An 18541-nucleotide genomic window follows, 5' to 3' on the forward strand; every position below is an offset into this window, starting at 1 on the left:
TTAATTCCCATTCCCATTCTGACATGTCTATCCATGGCCTCCTCTACTGCCACGATGAGGCCAAACTCAGGTTGGAGGAGCAACACCTCATATTCCATCTAGGCAGCCTCCAACCTGATAGCATGAACATCAATTTTTCCAACTTCTGGTAATTTTTCCTCCTCCCCTTCCCTCTTCTTCTATTCCCCATTCTGCCTCTAATCTCTCTCTTCACCTGCCTATCATCTCCCCCTGGTGTCCCTCCTGCTTTCCTTTCTCTCATGGTCCACTCCCCTCTCTTATCAGATTCCTTCTTTTCCAGCCCTTTTCCATCATCACCTGCCAGCTTCTTACTTCATCCTTCCTCCGCCACCCACCTGGTTTCACCCATCACCTTCTAACTTGTCCCTCTTCACACCCCTCCACCTTCTTATTCTGGAATCTTCCTTCTTCCTTTCCAGTCCTGAAGAAGGGTCTCAGCCCGAAATACCGACTGTTTATTCATCTCCATAGATGTTGCTTGATCTGCTGAGTTCCTCAAGCATTTTGTGTGTGTTGCAAGAAGTATGTTTTACTTCCAGTTTTTGACGGAATAATTAGGGGCCATGACTTCACTCTCTCTCAAAGGTTGTTCACTAATTCTCTCATGGGTCTGCCACATCTCCATGACAACACTGACTGGATCAGCAAATTTGCAGATGACACCTAAATTGGGTGTGTAGTGGACAGCGAGGAATACTACCAAAGCTTGCAATGGAATCTAGACCAGCTGGAAAAATGAGCTGAGAAATGGCATGGAATTCAATACAGACAAGTGTGAGGTGTTGCACTTTGGGAGGTCAGACCAGGGTAGGACTTACAAAGTGAACAGTAGGGCATTAGGGAGTGTGGTAGAACAAAGGGATCTGGGAATACAGGTCCATAATTCATTGAAAATGGCACCACAGGTAGACAGGGTCATAAAGAAAGCTTTTGGCACATAGGCCTTCATAAATTAAAGTATTGAGTACAGGAAGTGGAATGTTACGTTAAAGTTGTATAAGACATTGGTGAGGCCTAATTTGGAGTGTTGTGTGCAGTTCTGGCCACCTACCTACAGGGAAGTTACCAATAAGATTGAAAGATTGCAGTGAAAATTTACAAGTCTATTGCTGGGACGTGAGGACCTGAGTTATAGGGAAAGGTTAAATGCCAAGTTAGGACATTTTTCTCTGGAGCATAGGAGAATGAGGGGAGATTTGATAGACATATACACAATTATAAGGGGATAGATAGGGTAAATGCAAACAGGCTCTTTCCACTGAGGTTGGTGAGACTAGAACTAGAAGTCATAGGTTAAAGGTGAAAAGTGAAGGGGAACCTGAGGGGGAGCAACTTCTCTCAGAGAGTGGTGAGAATGGGAAGTGGTTGACAGTTCAATTTGAACATTTAAGAGAAACTTGGATAAGTACATCTATTGGAGGGGTAGAGAGGTCTATAGTCTGTTTGCATGGACATGCGATCCTGAAACCCACTGATCTGGGACAACCTGACCTCCATGGATGTCCTTTGTCTCTTCATAATTGCAGGAGACTTCAATCAGGTTAACATTTTACCGAAATTCCACCAACGCATCACCATGGCCACTGGGGGAACAAAAAGACTGGACCATGTTTTTACAAACAGACTCAGTACTTACAAAGCCCTCATCTTGGCCTCTCTGACCACATCTACATAATATTAATCTCAGCATACAGACCACTGCTGAACATGGAGAAACTAGTCAAGAGAACCATCACTGTATGGCCTAATGAGAAAATCTCAATGCTTCAGGACTTTCTTGAACAGACCAACTGGCAGATGTTCAAGGAGGCCACCACAAATGCAGAAGACACAGGCCTCAAGGAATAGGCTTCATCTGTCATCGGTTACATCAGTGAGTGTGTAGCTGACATTGGTACCTCAAGAATGATCATTTTATGACCCATCCAGAAGCTCTGGCTGAATGCATAGGCACGCTTCCTACTAAAAGCCCAAGACACTGTCTTCAAGTCTGGTGACAGAACAGGAGAAATCTCATCTTAGGGATCAAGAGGGCAAAGTCTCCTGATGCCCAAAAATTCAGGAACACCTGTCTGATAATGATTCCCAGCATTTGTGGCTGGGCATCAAGGGCATTACTGACTAAACAGCGTCAACTGTACCAGTGACGCTTCACTCCCTGATGCTCTAAACAACTTTTATGCATGTTTCGAGGCGTGCAGCACAATGCCAGCACAAGAGCTAACCCCTGCCCAATTGAGCAGACACTATCTTTAATAGCATCAAACATGAGAAGGACTCTGCAGAGAGTCGACCCCCGTAAGATGGCCAGACCAGACAACATCCCAGGCTGAGTACTCAGGGAGAGTGCACACCAGCTTACTGCCATCTGCACGGACACCTTCAACACCTTAATCGTCCAGGTTGCCATCACCAAATGCTTCAAATCAGCCACCATCATCCCTGTACCAAAGAACTCTACACTTTCAGAACAAAATAACCACCAATCATCGTGAAGTGCTTTGGACAGCTGATAATGGCACATAGCAAAAACTCCATTTGCCATATTGGACACTCAGCAATATGCTAACCAACAGAACCGCTGCACGGCAGGTGCCATAGCATCTGTCATTCACCTGGGCCTGACACACCTCGCAAATGTCAGAACGCTGTTTCTGGACTTCAGTTCCACATTCAACACTGTTGTCCCACAGACCTTGATGAACAAACTCCTAGTCCTCAGTCTAAATACTGGCTGTTGGACTTCAAAACAACTGACCTCAGATAGTCAGGATGCACAACCCCGCCCCTCTCTCTCTCTCTCTCTCTCCCCATCATCCTGAACACAGGTGCCTCCTCTGGGCTGTGTACTAAGCCCACTGCTGTACACTCTACTCACATGTGACCGCACAACCAAACACATTGTCAAGTTCGCCAATGACAGAACGATTGAGGGCTCATCACCTACAACGATGAGATGGTCTATAGAGAGGAGGTGGATGTGCTCGAGGCCTGGTGCCAGGAAAATAATCCCTTCCTCACTGTCAACAAGACAAAGGAGATGCTTATTAATTTCATGAGAACTTGCACTACTCACACCCCTCTTTACATCGCCAGCACAGTAGTAGAAACTGCAAGTAGTTTCAAACTCCTGGGAGTATAATCTCACACAAGCTCTCAATATCTCAGAACACATTCTACACAAATCAGGAAAGCTCACCAATGCCTGTTTTGTGGGGAGGCTGAAGAAAACTGGACTATGCACATCCATATTTGCATCACTCTGTAGATGTGCAGTAGAGAGCAGCTTGACAAGCTGCATCACTGCGCGATACTGAAACTGCACTGCAACAGGGAGTAGTCAAAACTGCCCAATGCATCACTGCAGCAGCCTACCCATCATTAAGGGTATATATACAGAAAGGTACCCAAAAAAAGGGCCATAATATCATGAAGGATCCCACTCACCCTGTTCATGGGGAGTTTGTCCCACTCCCATCAGGGAGGAGGCTACGTAGCATCCACGCCAGGACCACCAGACACAAAAACAGTTACTTTCCCCAAGCAGTAAAGCTGATCAACACCTCCACCTACTAACTCCACCACTACTTTATTATTTCCTATCAGGCACCTCATGTGCAGCCTAGCGTCACTTTCTGGACATAATATCAATCTATGTATAGAAGCTATCTTATTTATTTATATGTATTGTGTTTTACTTGGTGCTGCATCAGATCTGGAGTAACAATTATTTTGTTTTCCTTTACACTTGTGTGCTGGAAATGACATTAAACAATCTTGAATCATCACCCGACAACTAATGAACTAACAACTAACAGCAGTGCACCAGGAACTGTGTCCTCACTGCTCTGTTCGAGGTCAGATGGAGACCTCTTCAGACTGAGGACCAAAGTGCCGATAAGGCTCCTCACAGACTTCCTGTTTGCCGATGATGCAGCTGTCACAACTCACTCACAGCAGGAGCTACAAGATCTCATGACCCACTTTGTGGAAGCCTGCAGAGAGTTCAGCCTGAAGACACAGGCCATGGAGCAAGTTGTTGACGACAAGTCATCCATTAATATTGTTGACTATGAGTTAGAAGTTGTCCATGAATTCACATACTTGGGCTCCATGATCTCAGATAACCAGTCACGCGAAAGCAAGATCAACAAGTGCATTGGAAAAGCAGCCACAACCTTCTCAAGGTTGACTATCTGAGCCGACAACAGACTCACCATGAACACCGAAGTCCAGGTGTACGCAGCCTGTGTGCTAAGCGCTTTGCCCTACGCCAGTGAAACCTGGACCCTGCGCATAAAACAAGAGCAGCGACTCAACGCTTTCCACGTGCACTGCCTCAGACGCACCTGGGAAGACAACACAGTGCTCGAGAGAGCAGGCACCACCTCCATGTTCACCTTCCTCAGCGTATGTGCTGGCCAGGCCACATCTTGTGCATGGCAGGTAGGACCTTCTCTTTGGGGAGCTGGAGATTGGAAAGAGGCCAACAGGAAGACCACACCTGCAAGCACAACCTCAAGGCCCTTGGTATCAACACGTGTCAGTCATTCGCCTCAGACGAGGCCTGGAAGCAGGAGGTAAAAAAGGGTCTCTTGAGGTATGAGATCACTCTGATGCAGCCTGTGGAAAGCACCATGCCCAAGCTGCCTCAGCGTTCTGCTGTACACTCTCACAGTCACAACCAACACTGCGTAACCCGGTCACCAGAGGCACAAACCAATGATCCTCTGCGGTGATGGCCACCTATGCTCACCTGACAACTAACGAACAAACAATTAACAGCAGTGCCACCAGGATTCAGCCCACCGTGTCCTTACTGGAGTCACCTCCGTCGGCACCATGAAAGCTGCTCTGGAGAGATCACGTGCCATACTTCACAAAATGCATGGGATCACATAATGGGGCAAAGTCTCTCACACTCAGTCAGGGTAGATATTGCAATGGGGCTTCAGTCAGAAGGGAGAGATCTAGCACAGGCCGGAGAAACAACAGTGACTGTCCTTCAAGTACGATTCAGAAGCTACCCTGGGATGTCCTAAAATAGACTCTGTATGAAATGGAAACACTAGCAAGGTGAAATGAACCTTGTCCCATGAAGTGGGACATTGTGAATAGGAAAGAAAGATTAGCTTTGATGTTGTTCCTTTCCATCTCACAATATCACAATGTGCTTTAACATCCCTATTATGTACCTCTGAACACAGTTTTATAATCCAGGAACAATGCCAGGACCACCAGACTCAAAGACAGTTACTTTCCCCAAGTGGTAAGGCTGATCAACACCTCTGCCCACTAACTCCACCACTACTTTATTATTTCCCATCAGTCACCTTACGTACAGCCTAGTGTCGCTTTATGGACATACAATCAATCTATGTATATAAGCTACCTTGTGTATTTATATTTATTGTGTATTTTTGTGCTGCATTGTATCTGGAGTAACAATTATTTTGTTTTCCTTTACACTTGTGTACAGGAAATGACATTAACGATCTTGAATCTTGAACACACACACAATGCTGGAGGAGTCTCAGCTCGAAATGCTGACTGTTCATTCCTCTCCATAGAATATGCCTGGCCAGCTGAGTTGCTCTTGCATTTTGTGTGTGTTACTCTGGATTTCAGCATCTGCAGAATCCTTGTGTTTACAGAAACAAAACGTCTTAATAATTAAGTAATCAGTTTAAATAAATTTGGTAAAAGGTTAAAGATTAGCTTTATTTGTCACATGAACATCAAAACATATTGTGAGATGCCTCATTTGTGTCAAATCAAATCAGCGAGGATTGTGATGGGCAAGTGTCGCTACACTTGTGGCGCTAATATACGATGCCCAAAACTCACTAACCCTAACACATGCTTTTTCAAAATGTGGGAGGAAACCCATGTGGTCATGGGGTGAACATAGAAACTCCTTACAGGCAATGGAACCCTGAGAGAACCATGAGCTTACAGATGGCTGCTGTAAAGTGTTGCGTTAACCACAACACTATCGCACGGTACTCTGCCTCCCCACCAAGCATCCCAACATAAAGTATGACTATTGTCTTCATACGGTCAGCCCATCATCCCAGAAACCAGTGTAATGAATCTTTACCGCACTTGCTCAGTGACGAGCATAACCTTTAATGGGTGTACACAGTACACCAGGTGCTGTGTCAGGAAGTACAATTGCAGTAAGGCTGCTTTACTCTTTTACTCAAATTCTCTCAAAGTCCAATGTACGGAAAAGTCTACAGAAAGTGATGGATACAGCCCAGACCATCACACCTCCCTGCCATTGAACACATTTACAAGGAACGCAGCCACAGAAAAGCAGCATCCATCACCAAGGACCCCCACCATCCAGGCCATGCTCTCTTCTCACTACTGCCATCAGGAAGGAGGTACAGGAGCCTCAGGTCCCACTCCACCAGGTTCAGGAACAGTTATTACCCCTCAACCATCAGGAAGGAGGTACAGGAGCCTCAGGCCCCACACCACCAGGTTCAGGAACAGTTATCACCCCTCAAACATCAGGAAGGAGGTACAGGAGCCTCAGGCCCCACACCACCAGGCTCAGGAACAGTTATTACCCCTCAACCATCAGGAAGGAGGTACAGGAGCCTCAGGCCCCACACCACCAGGTTCAGGAACAGTTATCACCCCTCAAACATCAGGAAGGAGGTACAGGAGCCTCAGGCCCCACACCACCAGGTTCAGGAACAGTTATTACCCCTCAACCATCAGGAAGGAAGTACAGGAGCCTCAGGATCCACACCACCAGGTTCAGGAACAGTTATTACCCCTCAACCTTCAGGCTCTTGAACCAGCGTGGATAACTTCACTCACCTCAACACTGAACTGATCCCACAACCTACAGACTCACTTTCAAGGACTCTACAACTTATGTTCTCAGTATTTTTATTTGCTTTTGTCTTGTTTTGTACATTGGTTGTTTGTCAGTCTTTGTTTATGTATAGTTTTCATAAATTCTATTGTATTTTATTTTCCTGTAAATTCCTGCAAGAAAATGAATTTCAGGGCAGTACAGCACTGTGCAAAAAGTCTTAGGCACATATATATATACCTAGGATGCCCAAGACTTTTGCATGGTGCTGTATTTGTCAACATGGAGTAGCTAGTCAGTTTGTAAATCTGACGGAGCAAAGGATGTTGGGAATGGCGAGGGTGGAGTGCCGGGGGAGGAGTGTGGGACAGGTGGCAGAGAAGGAGTGCCAGGGCGGGGCATGTAGACACGCCCGGCCCTGAGACACCAGGTGAGGTCATTTGATTCCAAACAATTAGTTTATTGATCATTACAGAATGTCTCTTTGGTGCTTCCCACTCCCTTCCTATTTATTTTTATTTTTATTTTTAAATTTTTATTAGTTTTTCAAACACTCCCTTCCTTTTCCCTTCTCCCTGTCCCCCTTCCCACTCAGTCCACAATAGAGACCCAAATCAGAATCAGGTTCATCATCACTCACACGTCATGAAATTTGTGGGTTTTTTTGCTGCAGTACAGTGCGATACATAAAATCACTACAGTACTGTGCAAAGTCTTAGCACCCTAGCTATGTATGTGCCTGAGGCTTTTTCACAGTGATGTATATGGTGACACATACTGTACTTACTTTGATAATAAATTTACCTTCACTTTAACTTTGACCACACCATAGCCGCTTGCACCTGCTCGATGCATTGACCCAGTACTCTCTTCACTCAGAGCTGAGAGCGAATCTGGTCACCTATTTTACACAGCTTCCAAACGAAAGAGTGTGGTGTAGGCCAGATTCCCTCGACTGAGGGCGGCACGGTAGCGTAGTGATTAGCAAGGTTCAATTCCAGACGCTGTCTGGAAGGAATGTGTAGGTTTTCCATGTGACCACGTGGTTTTCTTCCAGGTACCCCAGTTATCTCCCACATCCCTGCACAGGGCAGGGTCAGTAAGTTGTGGGGTTGCTACGTTAGCACCGGAAGCTTGGAAAACGACGCATTTCACTTATTTTTGATGTACGTGTGACAAATAAAGCTAATTTCTGTTCCTAAGTGGCTCTGCTCCTCTCTATGTGGTCGCGGTCAATCAACAGCATCTCCTCGAGTTGTAATAGTGCAATACTTCCACTAGGTGGCAGGCGCTGTCCAGGTTCACTGACGCTTTCAGCGACTGGACTCGTCTCCGGGGGTCACCTGCTCCAATAATACAAGAGTGATCGATTAAAACAACTGAGAATTTCAAAGCAGAAAAATGAGTTTAAATAAAACCCAATTACAACTGATTATGTTAGAAGAACATAGAAGAAAGAGGGTGACCTAATTGAAACCTATCGAACGGTGAAAGGCCTTGACTCAGTGGACGTGGAGAGGATGTTTCCTATGGAGGGAGAGTCTAAGACCAGAGGACACAGCCTCAGAATAGAGGGCGCGTCCTTTTAGAATGGAGATGAGGAATTTCTTTAGCCAGAGGGTGGAATTCTTTTGGAGAATGTGGAGGCCAAGTCTTTATGTATGTTTAAGACAGAGGTTGATAATTGATTCTTGATTGGTCAGGACACGAAGGGTTATGGGGAGACGGCAGCAGATTGGGGCTGAGAGTAAAATTGGATCAGCCATGATGAAACAGTGGAGCAGACTCATCGGCCATATGGCCCAGTTCTGCTCCTATATCTTATGGTCTTATGTTGGCAGGTCCACACCATTTACTGAAATGAAAAATCCTTACAGTGGCGGGGTGGAGATACATCTCTACCAAAGGAGGTGTACGGTGCTCCTTCCCTCCACTAGCCTGCAGGTCAAGGGCACCTTGGGCAAGGTGTAGCACCTGCTTAGCCCCCCAATCGGGGTCACGTGAAGCCATGGAGCAGGTAGTGGTGGATGGTCGTACGAGCAGCCGGTGCAGATCACAAGTCCTGGTTATGTGACCACTGTCGCCAGGCAGACAATCTCTGAAGAGTATTGATAATGGCTGTCATGTAAAGATACTGCCTACAAGAAGGCCATTCTCTAGAAAACTTTGCCAAGAACAGTCATGGTCAAAGCCATAATTGCCCATGTCATATGGGACGGCACATAACAAATGGAGCATCTACTCTGTGCCTCGTCCAATCTACCTTCACCTGGGCCATAGACCCCACACATTTTTATTTTTAGCAAGGCAGTGCGGAGTAGGCCTTTTGAGCCACACCACGCAGCAAGCCCCGACAAACCCAATTAACGCTAACCTAATCATGGGACAATTTGCAATGACCAATGAACCTGCCCGGAATGTCTTTGGACTTTGGGAGGAAACTGGAGGATCCAGAGAAAACTCACGAGTTCCACCGGGAGGACATACAGAGATTCCTTACAGGCGGCACTGGAATTGAACTCCAAACTTTGCAACGCATCGAGCTGCAATAGTATTGTGCTAGCCACTATGGTGCCATCTCTTACTTCTCTCTTCCATGTACCTATCCAAAAGTTGAACCTGCATCTACCACTTCTGCTGGCAGCTCATTCCACATTCACACCACCCTCTGAGTCAAGATATTACCCGTCAGATTTTTTAAATAGTCACAGAAACAGGCCCTTCAGCCCACCCGGTCCATGCCAACAACTTCCCATCTGGGCTCATCCCATTTCACTCTAAGGGGTTTACAGCCCCTCGGTTAATGTTAGGGGTCCAAGACATAGAAAAGGTTGGGAAGCCCTGATATAACTCTCCCCTTTCCGTGTAACTGTCCAAGTGTATGTTGCTAATGTACCAACCTTAACCATTATTTCACCTTTCACCATGAACTTATGACCTCCAGTTGTAATCTCACCCAACCTGAGGGGAAAACAGACAGCATGCATTCACCTTACCTTTAAAAGCAGTTTCCCTTTGGATAGGTACATGGATGAGAGGAGTAAGGAGGGCTATTATTCGGGTGCAGGTAGATGGGGCTAGGCAGAAAACCAGGCTGACATGGACTAGATGAACCGAAAGGCTTGTTTCTGTGCTGTCGTGTTCTATGATAACAATTATATTTCTCCTAGACTGGGCACATTATAAAATCTGCCCCACAAATATGGCAGAGCCACCAAGGTGTCGGATACACACAGTCCAGCCCCAGCTGAACCAATTTGAAATAATCAAGCAATTCGTTGTTTATTTATTTATTTTATTGAGATACAGCGTGGAGCTGGCACTTTGAGCCTCACCACCCAGCAACCCCCGATTTAACCCCAGCCTAATCACAGGACAACTTACAATGACCAATTAACCTGCTAACCAGTAAGTCATTGGACTGTGGGAGCAAACCCACACGGTCACAGGGAGAACGTACAAAATCTTTACAGACAAGGGCAGGAAACGAACCTGGGTTGCTGGTACTGTGAAGCATTGCAATGACCGCTATGCTACTTTCAACTTTGCGCACATGAAATTTAGTCAACGTGCCTGCACTCAGTGGCCACTTGATTATGCAACTCCTGTAGCTAATAGAGTGGCCAATCAGTGTACGTTCATGGTCTTCTGCCGAATCTCAGTTGGGTACCTCCCGTATCTAATAAACTGGCCACTGAGTCTTCTGAATTCATGGTCTTCTGCTGCTGTAGCCCATCACTTCAAGGTTCAACGTGTTGTGTTTTCAGAGCTGACCGTCTGCACACCACTGTTGTAACGTGTGGTTATTTGAGTTACTGTCGCCTTCCTGTCTGCTTGAACCAGTCTGGCCATTCTCCTCTGACCTCTCTCGTTAACAAGGCGTTTTCGTCCACAGAACTGCCGCTCACTGGATTTTTTTTTGTTTTTCGCACCATTCTCTGTAAACTCTAGAGACAGTTAAGCATGAAAGTTCCAGGAGATCAGCAGTTTCTGAGATACTCAAACCACCTCAGCTGGCACCAATGATCATTCCACGGTTAAAGCCATTTAGATCCCATTTCTGATGTTTGTTCTAAACAACAACTGAACCTCTTGACCATGTCTGCATGCTTTTATGCATTCAGTTGCTGCCACATGATTGTCTGATTAGATATTTGCATTAATGAGCAGGTGTACCTAATAAAATGGCCATTGTTTCAATATGAAAACTCTGTCGCTGGGAAACAGCATCCGTATCAGGGATCCCCACCACTGAGCTCTCTTCTCGCTGCTGCTATCAGGAAGACAATACAAGAGCCACAAGACTCACACCACCAGGTTCAGGAACAGGTATTACCCCTCAACCATCAGGAAGGAGGTACAGGAGCCTCAGGACTCACACCACCAGATTCAGGAACAGTTATTACACCTCAACCATCAGGCTCTTGAATCAGAGGGGATAACTTCACTCAACTCCACTTGCCCCATCCTTGAAATTTCCTACAACCTATGGACTCACTTTCAAGGACTCTTCATCTCATGTTCTCTATATTTATTGCTTATTTATTTATTATTATTATCATCATTTCGTTTTGTAATTGTACAGTATGTTGTCTTCTGTACTCTGGTCACAGTTGGTGTGGTCTTTCATTGATTCTGTTATGGTTATTCTATAGTATGTCCACAAGAAAATGAATCTCAGGGTTGTATGTGTACTTTGATAATAAATTTACTTTGAACTTTTTGAACCTTGAAACTCCAAAAGATACTCTGATGTCTAACCTTTGCTCATTAGACAACCTGCCGAATCTCAGCACCAGCCCACTAATGATGTATCCCGGTCTCGATGTATCCTGTATGCAGTATAGTCTAGACGTTTCTCCGTTGTGCTTCCAACCAGTGAAGCAATAATTAAACTGAATGATCAATATTTGTTCTTTGACATTTAGCCTGATAGCACTCACAGGGACAGAAGATGAGCAGGGAGAATGGGATTAAATGTCAGTGCAGGAATCACTCAATTCCCATGAGCAAGTTATAATATTCAGCTTCATTGTATCTTATTGTTAAAAATAAACAGCTCTCTGTTGATAAGTGGATTGGTAATATGTGCAAACACGAGGAAATCTGCAGATGCTGGAAATTCAAGCACCACACACAAAATACATCTTTGTGAGTTGTAAATGTCACTCCTAAAACTCATCTCCTGTGAACAGTTTTGCTCATGTAGCATCAGATTTATGGTAATAACTGCTTCATAGAAACAGGGAGCACTCTGGCCACAAGCCTGGCTGCGAAAGGAGGAAAGTTGGGCACGGGGCTAGCAACAGAGTGACAGGAACACCAGCCGAAGCCCTAGACCAGAGATCGCTGGTGAGCTGCCGACCCAGTAGGGGTGAAGATGAATACATAGGGAGACAGGTACTATTACTCCTGCTAAAATGTTCACCATTCAAAGTTCAGAGTAAATTTATTATCAAAGTACATATACGTCACCATATACAACCCTGAGATTCATTTTCAATAAATCCATAGAATAATAACTATATCAGAGTCAATGAAAGGCCACCCAACCAGGGCATTCAACCAGAGTGTAGAAGTCAACAAACTGCACAAATGCAAAAAGAAGAAACAATAATATAAATAAATAAGCAAGAAATATTGAGAACATGAGATGAAGAGTCTGGACAACACTGAGCTCTGTGATCAAACGACACCGAGTGATGCTTTGAAGAGGGATGTACAGACACAATGGGAGATTTTTCTTTTGACTCATATCAATGGTTTAGCATAAAAAGAAAAGGCCTGGAGCTCTGCCTGCAACACCAGCCCTTCACCAGGAAGGCAGACGACCAGTACCTTCACAAGGGCAACGAGGAATCCTTTCCAACACATAGCCCAGACCAACCCTGCCCAGAATTTTTAGGTCTGTGTAGTCCAAACCATCACAATACTTGAAAATCCCAAAATTCATCAAATAACCTTTGGCATTTGATATTTTTTTACTACTGTTTTTGTCTAGAGATACAGCACTGTAACAGGCCCTTCTGGCCCAATGTGACCAATGAACTTTCGAACAGCAATGTGGGAGGAATCTGGAGCACCCTGAGGAAACTCATGCGATCACAAGAATGTACAAACTCCTTAAAGATGGCGATGCAATTGAGCCCTGGGTTGCTGGCACGGTATTAGCGCTATACTACCATGTTGCCCTAAGACACTTTTCACGATCTCAAACTATTTTTAAGCCAATGAAGAATCTTTAGCAGTGCAGTGACTTAAAAAATTTTGCCGTGAGAGTCACTCTGCTGTACGTACGTACTGGAAATATGCTGAAAACCATTTGAACCTCACCTGACCCAAGGACAGGAAGAATCAGAATCACCGACATGTGTCATTAATATCACCGGCACGTGTCCTGAAATTTGTTGTTTTGCGGCAGAAGTACATTGCAATACATAGTAATAAAAACTGGTAAGTACAATATCAGCTTGCTTTTTGCCATTTGCGCAATTTGTTCTTTTCTTTTTCTTGCGCGTTGGGCATTTGATGATTTCTTGAACGGGTTCCACGGTGCTTCTTTGTTTCATGGCTGCCTGTGGGAGGACAAATCTCAGAGATATATTCTGTATACATACTTAGGTAATAAATGTACTTTGAACTTTAAAAAATATACATAAACCTTCATTAAGTAAGTATTCCAAAAAGAAAGCAAAAAATAGTGAGGTAGTCATTACCTATTCAGAAATCTGACGGCAGAGGGGAAGAAGCTGTTCCTGAATCGCTGAGTGTGTGTCTTCAGGCTCCTGTACCCCCTCCCTGATGGCAGAGGGGAAGAAGCTGTTCCTGAATCACTGAGTGTGTGTCTTCAGGCTCCTGTATCTCCTCCCTGATGCTAATCTGTCTCCCTGCTCCTAGTGGAATACTGTCCCCATAGAATCCCTGTACTGTCTTTAGTGCAGTCAAAGTGCATTCAACCCTTATTCTATCCAAAATGCAGACCGCAGCTTTTTACCAATGTCCTGAGGTCCAGTTCTAATTGAACTTCAGGCTTCCAGGCATCATGTCATGTGTTGCCAATAAAGAGGTGGATTTGCAAACTCATTAAGGTTTGATACAGAGTCCAATCCAATCTTTTGCCCTTGGTTTCATTCTGGTATCAGTGTGTGACTTCCAGAACTTAATTTAAAAGTTCAAAGTAAATTTATTATCAAAATATGCATATGTCCCTCCAACAGGACCACAACTTTGTCATGATTTGGAGGCTTGCTTGTCTCAATGACCCAGAGAGCTGTGTTGGCTGGAGTCAAGGCTTTATGTGTTGACAGGGTCACCCATGCCAAACAGGTCAAAGGGTAGAGGCCAGACTAAGAGGGGTCCACCAGTCCTCCAGGTTTGGGGGTCCAGCTCAGGGCTAACACCCCTGACTGGTAAGACAAAATTATTCTTCAAACAGCAATGCAGAATCCTTCTAGATCAGAGAGTGACGGTATTCCTGAGTCTCTACATGGGACTTGTATGACTGACAGTAGTGAAAAGTGAGAGGAAGCTACTGACATGATGAAGGAAACCCTGACCACCACCAGAGATGGAGGAGCTTCATTGCTGCCCTAAACGACAATGGAAAAAAGCAGTAACTAACTATGTATATATCACCATATCCTACCCTTAAATTTGTTTTCTTGTGGGCATTCACAGTGGATACAGAAACACATTAGAATGAAAAACTACACAGCAAGAAAAGACAAGCTAATAACCAATGTGTAAATGAAGACAAACTGTGCAAATATAGAAAAAGCAATTAACAAAGTTAATAAATCATATTGAGATCTAGAGTTGTTCAGACCTTAAAAGTGAGTCCACAGTTTGTGGAATCAGTTCAGTATTGAGGTGAGTGATGTTCTCCATGCTAGTCTGGCCTTTCATTGATTATTTTTGGTTAGTATGGTTAGTATTATGGTTAGTAGTTTATTAGTATGGTTAGTATTTTATTATGGATTTATTGAGTATGCCTGCAAGAAAATGAATATCAGGGCTGTATACGGTGATATATTTGTAATTTGATAATAAATTTACTTTGAACTTTTGAACTTTGGTTCAGGAGCCTGATGGTTGAGGGTTAATAACTGGTGGTGGGTGTACCTTCTTCCCTATGGTAGCAGTGAGAGGAGTAATTTGGAATAAGTAACAAGATGGCACTGGCAATACATGGTGACCTTTGGCGCTGCTCACATAACTTCTAGATATACTTCTAAAGAAAAGCATTACATCACCTCCCTCTGCAAGTTAACAATATCATCTGTCATTTCCATTTTATCTGTAAGAAGAAGTGTCACATTTAGCACCAAACCACAACCCTGTCAGTAATCAGAGTATGTACAGGAAGGAAAATGTTGCTCTGCCGTTTCTATCACAGCATTTCTGCTTTTGAGCTGACTGCCCTCGGCGAGATTCTGGGCAGGAGCGGCCAATATTCAGTTCATACTCCTCCTTTCCTGCTCTAAGGCTTCAGTGGTTTGTACTGACCACAGATTTTCTAAAACTATTTGCCCCACCGCAGATAGGGGTGAAGGAATATCATATGAATGCTGGCAGACTTTTATAGAAACCAAAAATGGTAGAAATAGTCAGCAGGGCAGCCAGCTTGTGTGGGGAGAGGAACAGAGTTCAGGCTTTTATTTGTTAACTAATAGCCCAGCTGACTTTTATTTTGAAACTCTGTTGGACCATAACAGGAGGGCGGGGCAGCCATTTTGTTTTCAGTAGAGTTTTTCAGTCAGATTGAAGCACACATACACAATCCTCTCTCATCTTTCTTTCGTTTGCGCCAACTAAATCATTGTCTGTAAGTGTGGTTTTAGTTCATAAAGGAGATCACAATCTGAGCAAAACTATATGTTAATATTATGTAAAAGCTTATTCCTGATTATCAGTACAGTGTTTGACCAGCCTTGGTAATTTAAGGAATGCTTATATTATATTAATCGTCTCACATATTTTAAATCTTTGTTTACTCATGTTGTGTATAATTTTTGGATATTTTACAAGTCTAGCTTCATGTATTCCTAAGATCTTATGAACATTTGACTGAATTATCACATTTCCTATATTAAGTACTTATGGCATTTTTCAGTTTCTCTCTGTTTTACTCATATTCAAATGTATATGTGTGTGCCGCCCAATAAAGCGATATCCTCACTGTTGTGTTCAAATGAGTGGAGTTTGGCTCACTGCCGAAATGCATACTTTCTACTTCACACACAAAGAAAGCAATACACTTAATCTGACTTGGAATAGTTGTGTATGTGTAAAATAACATTTAAAACACAGAAAACGTGGGGAGGGGAGATAGAACTCCTATGTGGGGCTTCAAACTGAAATGCTGCTTGACCTGTTGAGTTCTTCCAGCAGGTTGTTTGTGGATTTAGGAGTGGGGGGTAAACAAGTCTTGATTGCTGCTTGGTTCTTACAAATTTCTATAGAAATACGGTGGAGAACATTCTGACTGGTTCTATCATAGATTGATGTGGAGGCATTAACGCACAGTATTGTAAGAGATTGCAGAGGGTTGTAGACCCAGCCAGTACCATCACAGGCACAATCCTTCACACCATCTTCAAGTAGCGCTGCTTCTGGAAGGTGGCATTCGTCAGTAAGGACCTCACCGGCCATGGTGCGATGTACAGTACTGTGTAAAAGTCTTGCAGAATTCGGTATTTGTCAATGTAGAGCAGAACAAGTTTGTAAATCTGGCAAGAGCAAATGATGCTGGGAATGGCGAGGGTGGAGTGCCACAGGCAGTGATGTGGGACAGGTGGCAGAGAAGGAGTGTTGGGGTGGGTGCAGACACACCCAGTCCTGAGACACCAGGTGAAGTTCAGGTACATAAACACATGGAAATCTGCAGATGCTGGAAATCCAGAGCAACACACACAAAATGCTGGAGGAACTCTGCACGTCAGGCAGCATCTATGGAAAAGGGAAAACAGTCGACGTTTTGGGCTGAAATCCTTCATCAAGACTGGAAAGAGGGGAGATGCCAGAATATAAAGGGTGGTGGGGGAGGGAAGGATGATAATTAGAAGGTAATAGGTGAAGCCAGGTGGGTGGGAAAGGTAAAGGGCTGGAGAGGACAGAATCTGATAGGAGCAGAGAGTGGACCATAGGAGAAAGGGAAGGAGGAAGGGACCCAGGAGGAGATGTATCAGGCCGGAGTGAGGACTAGAAGAGGATGGGCAGGGAGTTTTTTTTACCAGAAGGAGTGATCAAAGTTCATGCTATCAGGCTACCTAGACAGAATATAAGGTGTTGCTCCTCCACCCTGAGGGTGGCCTCATCGTGGCACAAGAGGCCATGGACCGAGATGTCGGAATGGGAATGGGAATTAGAGTTAAGATGTTCGGTCACTGGGAAGTTCCTCTTCTAATGGATGGAGTGAAGATGCTGGATGAAGCAGTCACCCAAATTACAACGGGTCTCAACAATGTAGAGGAGGCTGCATCAGGAACATTGAACACAATAGACAACCTCTGCAGAACTGCAGGTGATGTGTTGCCTCATTTGGATGGACTGTATGGGGCCCTGAATGGAGGTGAGGGAAGAGGTTTATGGGCAGGTGTAGCACTTTGGCCGCTTACAGGAATAAGTGCCTGGAGGGAGATTAATGGGGAGGGATGAATGGACAACAGAATCGCAGAGGGAATGATCCCTGTGAAAAGTGGAGAGAGTGGAGAGGTAAAGATATGTTTAGTGGTAGAATCCCTTTGGAGATGGTGGAAGTTGGACGTGGAGGCCGATGAGGTGGTAGGTAAGGACAAGAAACCCTCTATCACTGTTAAGGCAGTGGGGAAGATGGGGTGAGCGTGGATGTAGGGGAAATGGGTAAAGGTAGCATCAATGGTGGAGAAAGGGAAACATAGTTGTTTGAAGAAATATATCTTTGACATCCTGGAAAGGAAAACTGCAACTTGGGAACAGACATGACAGAGATGAAGGAACTGAGAAAAAGGAATAGCTTTTTTTTTTAAACAGGGGATAGGGTGGGAAGAGGTATAGTTGAAATAATCATGGGAATCAGTAGATTTATAGAAGATGTCAGTTGACAGTTTGTCACCAGAGATGGAGACAGAGAGATGGAGAAAGGGGAGGGAGGTGTCAGGAATAGGTTCAGGGACACTTATTACACTTCAACTGTCAGGCTCCTGAACCATCGTGACTAACTCCACTAACCCCAACACTGATCTGATTCCACAGCCTACAGACTCACTTTAGAAGTTCAAAGTAAATCTATTGTCAAAGTAAATATATGTCACCATATACAACCTTAAGATACATTTTTGTGTGGGCACACTCAGTAAATCTGTAATAGAGTCAATGGCAGACCACCCCAACGAACAACCAATATGCAAAAGACAATAAACTGCAATTACAAAAAAAAAGCAATAAATATGGAGAACATGAGATGATGAGTCCATGAAAGTGAGTCCATAGATTGTGGAACCAGTTCAAGTGATGTTGAGTGAGGTTACCACCACTGGATAACTCCTTCCTGATGGTTGAGGGGTAATAACTGTTCCTGAACCTGGTGGTGTGGGTCCTGAGGCTCCTGTACATCCTTCCTGATGGAAACAGTGAGGAGAGAGCATGATCTAGGTGGTGGGGGACCCTGATGATGGATGCTGCTTTCCTGCTACAGTGCTCCGTGTAGAT

The 18541-nt window shown here is 44.4% G+C and overlaps 1 protein-coding gene across 3 annotated transcripts in view; it reads right to left on the reverse strand.

Moving 5' to 3' along the window:
* The window catches only part of socs7 (suppressor of cytokine signaling 7), a 149759-nt gene that overhangs the window by 27691 nt on the left and 103527 nt on the right, over positions 1–18541 (reverse strand). Inside the window, exon 10 of one of the 3 annotated variants that reach the window (XM_073071793.1) lies at positions 10132–13428. The exons of the other annotated variants lie outside the window; for them this stretch is intronic. The gene's annotated coding sequence lies outside the window, so the exon portion shown is untranslated. Of the gene's footprint in view, positions 1–10131; positions 13429–18541 lie in introns of those variants that run through there. 3 annotated transcript variants of the gene reach the window in all.

The sequence above is a fragment of the Hemitrygon akajei genome, chromosome 18 (genome assembly GCF_048418815.1).
Source record: "Hemitrygon akajei chromosome 18, sHemAka1.3, whole genome shotgun sequence".
Lineage (NCBI taxonomy): Eukaryota > Metazoa > Chordata > Chondrichthyes > Myliobatiformes > Dasyatidae > Hemitrygon > Hemitrygon akajei.